At 42.6% G+C, this 12,860-nt stretch overlaps 1 long non-coding RNA gene across 1 annotated transcript; it reads left to right on the top strand.

The window, feature by feature from the left end:
* The first annotated feature begins 10,757 nt into the window (after window positions 1-10,757).
* Window positions 10,758-11,467, top strand: LOC115315537. Its single transcript, XR_005717359.3, has 3 exons — window positions 10,758-10,917; window positions 11,162-11,218; window positions 11,384-11,467. It is a non-coding gene; the product is annotated as an uncharacterized LOC115315537 (long non-coding RNA).
* The last annotated feature ends 1,393 nt before the right edge of the window (window positions 11,468-12,860 follow it).

Genomic DNA, 12,860 nt, shown 5'->3' with positions numbered 1-12,860 from the left:
GATTAGAGCTGCGCTGTTTAAGCAGATCTTTGAGAATTTTAACAAAACATTGTTTGGTAATGAAAGTCATTCACTTCTAACTTTATTTCAGTGGATGACTATTTGCCCTTGATATTAGGTATCTTTTTGTACCATACCTAAAGTTACTATTCGTGCAGAATCATGCTCTTTCACTGACATATTACTGCATTTTGAAAACATATGTACTAAAGTAACCAAAGCAGCCTACAGCTAAACAAGTGATACCAACACTGTCAGGATGGCTGAGGCTAGCGTGACGGCACTAAGTAACAGGCTCGGAGAGAGGCGCAGACACTGTGATATTCAACTGAAAAGTTAATAGGCCCAAGTCATAATCCACTTTAAGCACAAAATCCATGATTCGCACATGCCTATTATTCTCAGTATGAAGCCAAAGGCGAACCAAGTAGTAGTCCGTTGATTTATTGCCGAAATAGAATACAATTTCATTACCAAACTGGACGCTTTGCTTATTACAATGAATATCTCAAAGCCGCTTGGCTTTTCGTGAATTGTTTAAGTCGGGATAGCCTTTAATATTGACTGGCTTTTAAAACTGCACTTGCAACATGGCCCATAAAGCCATTAGTTACAAAGGTAACAGATTTTGGCCAATTAGTCCACATACTGTGACGGTTGTCCACTTTACTAATGTCCGCAGAGTCCCACGAACACGCAGTGAAGAAGACATCCTCATAACTCTCGCGGCCTTTTTTTCAAAATTCTGTTAACTTCGGAATACAAATCGCCAGGACTTCGGAAGCCTACCGATGAGCAAGCTGCGCCAGCGTCGTTTGTGCAGCGAGCACGCCGGCGCTACCGTGTTTGCAGGCTGTAGGATGATTCGTTTGCGGAAAAAAGCGTGCCCCACCGTTCTTGTTACGAATCCGTTGCTGCAAGGACTGGTTCCTCCACGTGAGTTGCTGTCAGAGCAATCTTCAGTTAATTTGACAGCTTCGTGTTTATATCTTAGGATATAGAGTGCCTAAAAGCACCCACAGTCAGATATATAGTCCCTCAAAAACGTTAGTTTCTTTTTTCTTCTTTGCGTTGTCAATTAGCGAGTTTGTTTATGATTTATTAATCGATTATTCTTATGCAGCTCGGCTGCAACCCTGCCTTAATTAAATTAAAATGCAAGTCTTTTGCGTAATTTTGGAGTTGATTTGTTTGTTTGGGCATCAGCATTTTTGTTTGCAGGAGTTGTTTATAAAGCCATTAAGATAACTCGATGTTAAGTGCTGTTCTGTTAGTTTGTACATTAAATATTAATTTCGTTTTACATATTTGACAACGTTTACTGCGTTTACTGCCTACTATAGTTCTTGTTTCCCTTCTAGGGTGGTGGACTGCCGACGGAGTTTGTAAATACTTGGTTAAAATACCCCAAATCATTTGAATTGTGTCCAGTAAAAAAATATATTTAAATGAACGTGCTGCTTCTGTTTTATTGCCCTGGTAATATCACGCGAAGCGCACCGCAACTCGTCTGCTGGACCGGTGCCGTGCTGGCCGCTTGGAGCGGCCAGCACGGCACTGGTCCAGCAAACGTAAAACATGCGCGGCAAAAGAAAAAAAAGAGGGGGGGGGGGGGGAGGAGGAGTCGAGGAGGGTACACGGTGCACGCACGCTCACGCCAACGACAGTGGTGGCGCCATCCGGCCGTCTTTGTAAATCGAGATATTTTCGTCTCACACCGTGCGTATGTTCGTTTTCTGCCACTGGCGCCTTATGGCGCTAGTTTCTCCTTATTACGTTGGAGGCTAGAGCTGCACTCGGCTGTCTACACTACGCGCGAAGCGAGATTCTTGCGGGGTCTTACAACACCACCTAGATAAGCAGAAGGCCTCCGCACCGTCATCACAGCCAGATCGATCGAGGCCTGAGATTGGGCACGAGTGCTGCATCAGCGTTCGGCCGCGGCTCGTGTCCCTTCAGCGCGTCGAAGGTCGGACTCCAGCCCAATAGCCAAGTTAGCGCAATCCGACTCTGATGTCGTTTCATGAAGGGAGAGGAGCCGATGCCGAGGCTTGGATTATTCTAGGTGGTGTTGGGTGTTAGCGCGATTAATGCAATTGTGGAGTCTGCTCCATGGGTGTCGCTTCTCCACAGCGCACTGCCGCATGCGGAGAAGCACACTGAACAAAGCAAATTCATTGCAATGGCGACTTTACGAGCGTTTTAAAAATTAGAACGGCGTAAACGACTTTATTTTCGCGAGCTCGATATTTCATACATTTTGTGAAGATTCAGTTTTGGAAATACTTTGGCGGGTATGAAATTTTGCAATCGGGAGTAATGTTCAATGTATTTGTATCCATGGATTTACTTATTTGCATGGCCAATTTTAAGCAATTTCGATAAACTCGCAAAAACTAAACCTTTGCAAAAATTAAGTCGTTTACAGTAGTACGATTAATGTCGAAACCAATATCAAATACCGTAGTACACTAAACTTCTAAAAGAAAATTTTAATATTCGCACAGCCCTGAAAAATGGCCATTTTCGGATATTTTCGCTTGTGGCCTTCATCAATCCATATGTGCTTCAAATGTAGCAGCTGCATCCTTGAATCTGGAAAAGGCTATTGTTTGGAATCTGAAAAAGGCTACTGTTTTCAAACATTTTCTTTATGATGCCTAAAGTTTGAGGTAATAAATGTTGTACCCTGCAATGAACACTATTACCTGTAGCATAGCCCTGGGCATGCAAAGAAAGCACACCACCAATGTCTGACATATCAGACCTTCAGAAATGCTATCGTCCGATTTTCCTCACCCTTGTGTCAGTATGAAGCTGTTACTATCCCTCTTGCCTTCCTCCCATAGTGGTCCTTTGAGCGAGTTATGTGACGTTATATTGTGATTTTCTCTTCTCTTTTTACGCAGGATGTAATGGCACACCATCATCACCAAGGAGAGTGTACAGTGAGGCAGGCTCGGAAACTTAAATAAAGTGATAAGTAATATTTCAGTTTTTGTCTTATTAATTACGTGAACAACACTGATCATAACATTTGTATGCTACACATACATACTTACAGTTGACAAATGCAGTGCACCTTTTCTCTATGGCATTTCTCACACAGTTTCAGAAGACGCTGGTACATCATTTTCACGACGAGTGTTTGAAAATAGAGCTGCCAAATATTTACTCGTAATTTTCACGTACATAACCGCAAGTCAAAATGACGACTTTCCTAGTTAATTTATAAAAACGGCAGTACGTTATTTTCACGAGGGAAGATTCGGAAACGATTCAATCGTCATTTTCACGTCTATGCTCGCAAACTAAGAATGCGGTGCCTCATTTTTTTTAATCAAATAATTTAATAAAATGATTGTACGTTATTTTGACGAGAAATGTTCGGATATAGAGCTGCCGAAACTTTCCTCGTAAATTTCACGACTCCTTTTTAAGAGTGTATCTGGGCCTGTCAACTTGGGATGAGGGTTGGCTGGAAGAGCTTCCGTCCTCGGCAAGGGGCAGGCATTGGCTCTGCACGAGCCCCCCGCGGCACTTGCTTGCGGTAGACCAAGCGAGGTTTGGCGTCGCCCAGAAGGCCCCAGAAAAAAGGCTGAAAGTCGACGCTCGTAACGGCGAGGTTTCCGGCGCTAGATGTGACAGCAGGAACAATACAGCGTGCTTCAACACGACAGCGGACGCAGCTCAGTAGCAACGCCCAATTCGGACGCCGAAAATTGACTCGACAAGGTCGCGGGGGGCCTCTTATCTAGACTGCGTCACTATCTCGAAAATTCGGCAAAGAAAGCTCGAACGTCGCGCGCTCGGGGCGAGTATGAACACGCACTTTCTAGAAGGAGAAAGCAGGAATAAATGATAGAAGTTACGTCCGAAGCAAACTCCGTGACCGAGCGTTGCTTTCTCTGCAATATTAGTTTTTTTTTTTTTTTCGCGTAAATTTAATTTTTAGACACGCGGGTGTCAACCAGACTGTTAAAAAAAAACATTTTTTTTTTCTACATTGTAACACCCGAGGCATAGCACAAAAGAATATAAAAGGGGACAACACAGACACCTGTGTCTGTGTTGTCCCTTTTTTTTTTTTTGTTCTTTTGTCCTACGTCTCGGGTTTTACAATGTAAAGGTTCACCAGCTCGCTTGCATCTTTTCTCTAATTTCTATTTTTTTCTCTTCAGGGGCTTTTTATAGTTGCCATGAAAAAATGACAATAAAAGCAGGTGTTTGAATCGCAATTCGTACACTTGGTTGCTTTTTAAGAATAGTTATTACATGCAAATATATAGAATAGGAAATCAGTCTTCATCTTGATATTAAAAATATATGAGTCTATTAGTAATGTGCTCGCTGGGAACATGTGTGAGATGACGTTTTTGACCGTACATGGTTTGGTCGTACAAACGAACAGAGTTTAATGTTGGATCGATTTGGTTCAAATTTTTAAGAGGTCTAGGTAAAGAGTGCTTTCTTTGCATATTGTGTCATTTTTTTTATTTCCATGTTATATTGAGAGGTATATTTATTTCGAGATAGCTTCATGGGAGTAAATTCCCGATCAATTTCTACGATAACTGCTAGGTTTTTTCATCTGAAACTTGTAGCAGTTATAAATGGGTATAGCCCCAAACCGTGTGCCAAATGTCATTAAGATTGATGCTCAGTGTCTATCTTAAGGCTCGCGGGACAATGAATACCATTGGAAAGAATAGGCAAACATCGTTTTGAAGTACAAATGCACCGCCGTTAGTTTTCAACATAAAGCGTCCGAACTTCTGCCAGGCGAACTTAAATATATGCTCATTTGCACATCGCGGCCCTCTTTTTTTTTTCTTTCAAATTTTGCGTTTAGTGTTTTTGGATAAGATTTTCTACTGCAGAGTTCACCTTATTTCCTCACGACAAAGGTAATATATATATATATATATATATATATATATATATATATATATTGTAGCGCACAGGGAAGACCAGGCGGTGGGAGTCAGGACAGGTCCGCTTCAGAGCCGTTTATACTGAGAGAGTTTGGCCGATGGGCGGAGCTTGTTGGCCGCTAGAACAAGCGGATTTCGCGATAACACAATATGGCGTTACTTCTTTGTCTTGTTCATTCCTGAGAAATCGCGTAGAGTTCCTATGAGTCAGAGTCACAATATGGCGGACGGAAGTAGTCATCCCCCGGTTGTCAGACTACGCTGCTGTGGTTGTCAGACTGTCAAAATCTCCTTAAGAAGGCCAAACTCTCTCAGTATAAACGGCTCTGGTCCGCTTTTACTACCGTCTGCCCAGCCTCCTAGCCGAGAATCAAAAAAAGGCACGCGATCGTTGTCCTCTTCACCGGTCCCATCGCACAGCGTCGTCTTCGCTACAATTCCCCCCGATCAGGATGCTGCCATCCTGGCAGAAGGAGTTGGGGGGTCTGAGGAGAAGTAGGGCTTCATCCGTGACACGTGAACGATTTCTCGATGGTGACGGTGACGATCGCTGGGAGGGGGGACGGGTTCCACCTTGTAGTTGACTGGTGACGTTGATTCTAGGACTTTGTAAGGGCCATGATATTTGCGAAGAAGTTTCGAAGAAAGTCCAGGCTGTTTCATGGGCATCCACACCCACACCAAATCACCGTTGTTGTAGGTTACGGAACGGTGATGATCATCATAACGGTGCTTTTCGTGGTTCTGATGCTCAGATGTGCGAAAACGAGCTAACTGCCGACATTCTTCTGCGCGGTTCATGTCTTCGGCAAAGGTGGTAAGCTCGGTAACATCTGGTCGATAACGCAGGATTGTGTCCAGTGTGCATGACACTTCGCGATTATATGTGAGTATAAAGGGAGTAGTGTGTCGTGTCTTGAGTGGCGGTGTTGTAGGCGAAAGTGATGAAAGGTAGTATACGGTCCCAGTTGTCGTGGTCCTGGGAGACATACATGGAAAGCATATCTGAAAGTGTGCGATTAAAACGTTCCGTAAGGCCATTGGTCTGGGGGTGATAGGCGGACGTGCAACGATGAATAACATTACACTCTCTTAGAATGTTTTCGACAACTTGGGATAGAAAAACTGTTCCCCTGTCGCTGAGTAGCTCGCGAGGAGATCCATGCCGCAGTGCTATACTATGTAAAATAAAGGATGCAACTTCGCGAGAATCTGCGTGGGGCAGGGCGGCAGTCTCAGCGTAGCGTGTCAGATGGTCAATGGCGACGACAACCCAGTGGTTTCCTTGGGATGATTTGGGAAGGGGACCATACAGGTCAATTCCCACTCGTTCAAATGGTTTCTCGGGAACAAGTATGGGTTGTAGCAAGCCAGCCGGCTGCTGGGGCGGTTGTTTCCGTTGTTGGCAGAGTAGGCAAGAACGAACATACTTTTGTATGGAGCGATACATGCCGGACCAGTAATATCGGCCACGTACACGTTGGTAGGTCTTCGAGATGCCAAGATGGCCAGACGTTGGATCGTCATGGAAGCACCGTAGCACATCCATACGAAGTTGCCGAGGAAGTGCTAATAACCATCGCTGACCATCGGTGGAGTAGTTACGGCGGTACAAGAGGCCATCTCGAACAGAAAAATGTCGCGCTCGTTTGCAAAACTTGCGGTTGTCGGAAGTGGATGTACCTGTGATATGTTGCACGAGGGCGGCAGTACCAGGATCTTGAAGTTGTTCTTGTGCCACCGTATCGAGAGAGAGAGAAGCCAATGTGATGGGGTTGTCGTCGTCTTGAGTTTGGATCGTCGGTATAGGGCAACGTGAAAGAGCGTCGGCGTCTTGATGCTTGCGTCCGGATCTATGTGTCACTGAAAAGTCGTACTCTTGTAGTCGAAGTGACCAGCGTCCTAAACGTCCAGAGGGGTCCTTTAATGACGTGAGCCAACAAAGGGCGTGATATGGTCCGTGATGATGTTGAAGTGCCGGCCGTACAGGTATGGTCGAAATTTGGCAGTAGCCCAGATAATTGCTAGACATTCTTTTTCAGTTGTCGAATAGTTACGTTCAGCCTTCGAGAGGGTGCGACTAGCATACGCTACGACGTTTTCAAGTTGGGGTGATTTTCGTTGTATCAGGACTGGGCCTATCCCATAACCACTGGCATCAGTGTGGATCTCAGTGGGGGCTGAGCGGTCAAAATGACACATGATTAGGTCTTGTGTCAAACGAGCAACGAGCTGATTAAAGGCATGTTGGCACTCTGGAGTCCAATGAAAATGCTTTGTTGTGGCTAATAACGTAAGGGGGCGGCGATGGTTGCGAATCCTTGTACAAACCGCCGAAAATCTGAGCAAAGACCTAGAAAACTGCGAAGCTCCTTAACTGTTTTGGGGATAGGACATTCGGTGACAGCTCGAATTTTGTCCGGGTCAGGTCGAACACCCTTATTCGATACTACGTAGCCTAGCACTTTGATTTCTCTCGCTGCGAAGTGACACTTTTTGGTGTTTAGTTTTAAATTCGCGTTTGTAATGCACGATAGAACTGTGGCCACACGTTCCAGATGAACTGCGAACGTTGGTGCAAAAATAATAATGTCATCTAAATAGCAAAGGCAGATTTGTTTGTTTATTGTTTGTTTGTTTATTTTATTTTTGACACAACTGTCAGGGAGGTTGGGACAAAAGGCGAAAACGAATCACCTGACTAGGTCCCCAACCCCCGTTACAGCACTCAGCAGCAGGGCACAGGAAATGAATCAAAAACAGCATAAATAAAAAATAAAACAATATCTGAGAAGATAAAAATATGACACTCAAAAAATGTACAATCTATTTTGATGTGAACTATACTAGGAATGCACACTAGGCACATTGAAGTATACCGTAAGGTATTTTTTGAAAAGAAACACGGACGCTATTGTCTGGGCTAATTCGAATACACAATAATTTCTGTTAAGAAGATCGGGTATCTGGTAGGATATTTTTTGTGTACCGTAATTAGTTCTTATTTTAGGTTTTGAAAACTGCTGGTGTCTCAAATTGTAATTTGTTTGCTTGGATAAATATGTTTCGTAAAATATTGCGGGATTCGTGTTTATTTGAGTATGAACTGAAATTGCGACCTTCAGGCAAAAGAGATTATCTAACGTTAATATTCCATGTTTAATAAAGCTAGGGGAAGTCGATTCAGTCCAAGGTAAATTATCAATTGACCTAACTGCGCGTTTTTGCAATGTAAATAATTGCTTAATATTACTTGCTGTAGTCGTCCCCCAGACCAATAAACAGTAATGCAGCCTCGAGTGAATCAGAGATATATACAGTTGTTTTTTTAAACAGGCTGGAAGAAGGTATTTTAGCTTACAAATTAAACCAATTGATCTAGAAATATCCCTTCGGAGTTCGTTCACTTGACAAGTCCAGTGTAGATTTTCGTGAAAACGAACACCAAGAAATTTAAAGGATTCCACGCGTTCAATATTCGAGTTTTGAAAAGATATACTAATTTCGCTAGTTATGGGCTTATTTTTTGCTCTAAAAATAATGTACTTAGTCTTTGCCGTATTCAGCTCTAACTGGTTTGAGCCTAACCATAAATGAAGTTGCTCCAGCCAATTATTTGTTTCTCTTTCAATGCTATCCAAACAGCTACCAGTAAAGAATACATTCGTATCATCTGCATATAAAATTATGTTAGGTGTTTGTGGGATGTTTACTATATCATTGATGTAAAGAAGGAAAAGTAATGGCCCGAGAACCGACCCCTGCGGCACACCGTATCGAATTTTTGCTAAAGGAGAGCGCATATCATTGAGGACGGTATATTGAAAACGCGAGGTCATGTAACTGCTTATCAAGTTTAGCGCACTGCCTCTTATTCCATACAGCGGTAACTTTCGGAGTAGGATGTCGTGTTTTATAGAATCGAAGGCCTTCCTGAAATCTAAAAAAACACCCAGAGTATAGCACTGATTTTCAATATTGTCTATGATTTTGTTTTTGATATTGAGCAGTGCCATTTCAGTTGATTTACCTTTTTGGAAACCAAACTGGTTGTTTGTAATAATATTATGTTTATTACAGAAATCACTTAATCGTTTGTAAATAACGCGTTCCGCTACTTTAGAAAAGACTGGAAGTACTGATATTGGCCTATAGTTATTCATATTATTCTTGGGACCACCTTTATGGATCACACAGACTTTCGCTATTTTCATTTTTTCTGGAAAGATACCGGTAGTTAAAATAAGGTTGCAGATATGCGAAAGCGGAGTAGATATGAAAGAGGAAACTGCTTTGATTGGCTTAGAACATAGCCCATCTTCTCCACAGGCACCGCTATTCCCTAAGGATTTAATGATAGTAGTTATTTCTAGTTCAGTGGTAGGTGCCAGAAATACTGAGTTATGTAAAGGGTATCCAACATAAGACTCACATGTAGGCGTTCTCGCTGAGGGCATAGTAGAAGAACCGGATTCTAGAAAGTGGGAATTAAATTTATCTACAAGAGACTGACCCGAGTAAGTAACCCGCTCGATTGTAAGTTCTTTTCGAGCATGTGCACGAGGCCTAGAAGAAAGTTCATTTACGGCTTGCCAGACTTTCCGCGGATTGTTATATATTGCATTAAACTTATTTTTGTAGTATTGAGCTTTAGCTTTCTTGATATCAGCATTGAGTTTGTTCCTCACTTTCCTAAATTCCTGTAATATTGAGATATCTCTTGTCTTGACGAACTTATCATATAATTTATTGCGCTCTTTTATACGCTTATATAACTGACTTGAGATCCAAGGTTTTTTGGACTTTTTATATTTTTTAAACTCTTGCCATGGAAATGACTCCTCATAACACTTTTGTAGGAGGTCCAAAAATATACCATATGATTTATTTGGTTCCCTTTCAGCTACTACCGACTCCCAGTTTATATTCGATACCTTAGAATGAAACAGCTCAATTGAACTATTATCAATTCTTCTAAATGTCTGAGCCGCATTATTAGAGCTCAATTTTAAATTTACTGGACCGACAATAAAACTAAATATCGGAAAATGGTCACTTAAATCACAAGAAAAGACACCAGCAGCCTCGGTATGACAATTTGTAATACAGAGATCAATTAGCGTTTCTATTTCCACCGTGATTCTAGTCGGCAAGTTTATTACATTATCAGATCCGTAGGACTGAACAATATCAAGTAGTTCAAGGGATCCACTCACGGGCGAGATCATATCAATATTAAAGTCACCTATTAAGATTATAGAAAGGTTCAGTGAGGCAGCATATTCCATAACGTTCTCAATGAATTCAAAAAACTTCATCAACGACCCGGCGGGGGGTCTATAAGCAGTGACTATTACCAGGGAACGACATTTAGCCACAAGTGCTTCGTAGTCTGAGCATATTTTTGAAAATTCAGGCAATACTTCATAATGTAAGTTATCACGAAAATAAACAGAGACCCCTCCTCCCCTTTTATCACTTCGATATACTCCCTCGCTATTATATCCTATGAACCCGACAACGTCATCCCTGCTCGTAAACCAAGTTTCAGTGAATGCTAGTACATCAAAAGTAAAATTTAAAGAGTTCAGAAACATATCAACATCATCGTGTTTATTGCCAAGACTTCTAGCATTTAAGTGGAAAAATGAAAGCATATCTTTGTTATAGACAAGACATTCTTTAACAAGATGAGTAAACGATATTCGATCGTGATAAGTAGACGTTACGTCCATTAGAAAAGAAAAGAAAAAAATACATATCGCAACCCGCCGGCTTTTCACACAATCTTATCGAAGTCTGCCTCGCATTCAATCTTTATTACACGGTCACCCTGCTTTTTTCGTGCGAACAAGTTGCCATTTTTCTGCCAGACAAATTGATACTCTTTTTCTGCAGCCTTTTCTCTCAGCATCCAGAGAAGCTTCTTGTTCGTGGTGGTCAAATTATCAAGAAACCAGACGTCTGATCGGGTTTCTTTTAGGTATTTCCTTTTTCCTAGCCATTGATCTCGGGTCCTTCGTGATGCAAATCGAACCAAAATATTTTTTTGCTGGGAGTCTGTGCAGACCTTCCACATCATTCTCAGCTAGTTTTGGAAGTTCTAATCTTTCTGCGAGATCATTTAATTTGTTCAGTAGGTTCTCATTTGCGCTTGGTGGCATTCCATGAATCTCAAGGTTCTGGCGTCTGGAGTACTGTTCTAAACTGTTTACTTGTTTTTTCAGCATGCAGATTTCTTCGGTATCTTGGGTTCCCTCAACTTTTTCCACTCGTCTTCTCAAGTTAGTAATTTCTTTTGACTGCTCGTCCATTTTTTTCAGAACCAAATCGTACTGATTTGACATAAGCTGAACTGACTTTTCTATCTGATCGACTGTGTCTTTGATCGACATATTCTACTTTTGCGTTCATCGTCATGATTTCACTCAACTTTTTGTTGATAGCAGCTAATTCCTGCCTAAGATGCGGTTCCTGTTCGGGCTTCTGCGTTCCTGGGCTTTGAATGCCTCGGCTCTTCGCGGTAAGGCATGTACGGCATTTCCATGCATTATTTTTGGAGTTTCTATTTTTGCCCTTAAAAGTACTTTCACCGGAACATGTTCCCGCGTGGTACCCATATCCACAGTCCGAACATGTTAAATACTTCGTAACTTCAGGTAGTGGTTCGTTACAGTGTACACAAACCTCCGGAATCAGCACATCCGCGTTCGCCATTCAGCACGACTAAACAAGGAAAAGCACTTTCAGCAGCAGCCGCGTCAAGAATACGTGTGAGTAGATAGACTTTGCTATCAATCAACACTAACCTGTAAAATGGTGAAGACAAGAATTAGCCTCCGAAAGGAACCCTTGACGCCGCTGCTGCTGTGTGCGTTTGAAGAGTTTTCGCAGAGCCTTCTTCTTTTAAAGCTGTCTTCCGACGATATCCAAAAAAGCCAGGCCAATCGCAGGCTGGTATCGGCGGCACGGTGATAAGAGCGTCGATGAGCAGCCTAATGGTATCAGCGAAGACAGGCAGTGCAATTGCACCAGCGGCCGTGAACTCTGTAAAACGGTGAAGACAAGAATTAGCCTCCGAAAGGAAGCCTTGACGCCGCTGCAGCTGTGTGCGTTGCCACTTCAATCCTCGAAGAACAGTATCCATCAGGCGTTCGAAGGTGGCCGGGGCATTGCATAGGCCGAACGGCATAACATTGAATTCGTATAAACCGTCTGGCGTGATAAATGCGGTTTTGGGTTTGTCAGTTGAATTCATTGGAATCTGCCAATATCCCGATTTTAAATCCAGCGATGTAAAAAATTCAGCGCCTTGGAGGCAATTTAAGGCGTCATCAATTCGTGGAATGGGGTACACATCTTTGGTCGTGATTCTGTTGAGGCGGCGATAGTCCACACAAAAGCGAATACTGCCGTCCTTTTTCTTTACTAAGACCACAGGAGAGGACCAAGGACTTGAAGACTTTCTGATTACTTCTTTTTGCAACATTTCAGTCACTTGTTGCTCTATTATCTCTCTTTCTTTCATTGAGACCCTGTAAGGACGTGTTCGGATGGGACTATGACCCTGCGTGTCTATCCTATGCTCAGCTGTTGAAACTGTGCCTAAAGGTAGGTCATTTAGATCGAAAAGTTTGTGATACGATTTTAAGAGACTTAGCATTTGTTCTCTTTGATGACCGGTGAGGTTCCTGTCGATGGTATTCGGAAGGCGATCGAAAACATCATTTTCTTTGATAGGATCTTGGGAAAACGGTTGCGAGGAGGGTGTGTCGTTGAGGGCAATGATATTGATGTCAGTCGCCAATGTTACGGTGGCTAGAACTGTGTTCTCCGGTATTAGTATGGACTCGTGTGTAACGTTGATTATGATGATGTACGTCGACACTGGGCCAATATGGGCGATGCCACGTGGGATGAGCAAAC

Source organism: Ixodes scapularis, unplaced genomic scaffold, assembly GCF_016920785.2.
Source record: "Ixodes scapularis isolate PalLabHiFi unplaced genomic scaffold, ASM1692078v2 PGA_scaffold1__304_contigs__length_218370807, whole genome shotgun sequence".
Lineage (NCBI taxonomy): Eukaryota > Metazoa > Arthropoda > Arachnida > Ixodida > Ixodidae > Ixodes > Ixodes scapularis.
Note: the sequence above shows the minus strand (reverse complement) of the source record. Positions and strands in the feature narration are given on the sequence as shown.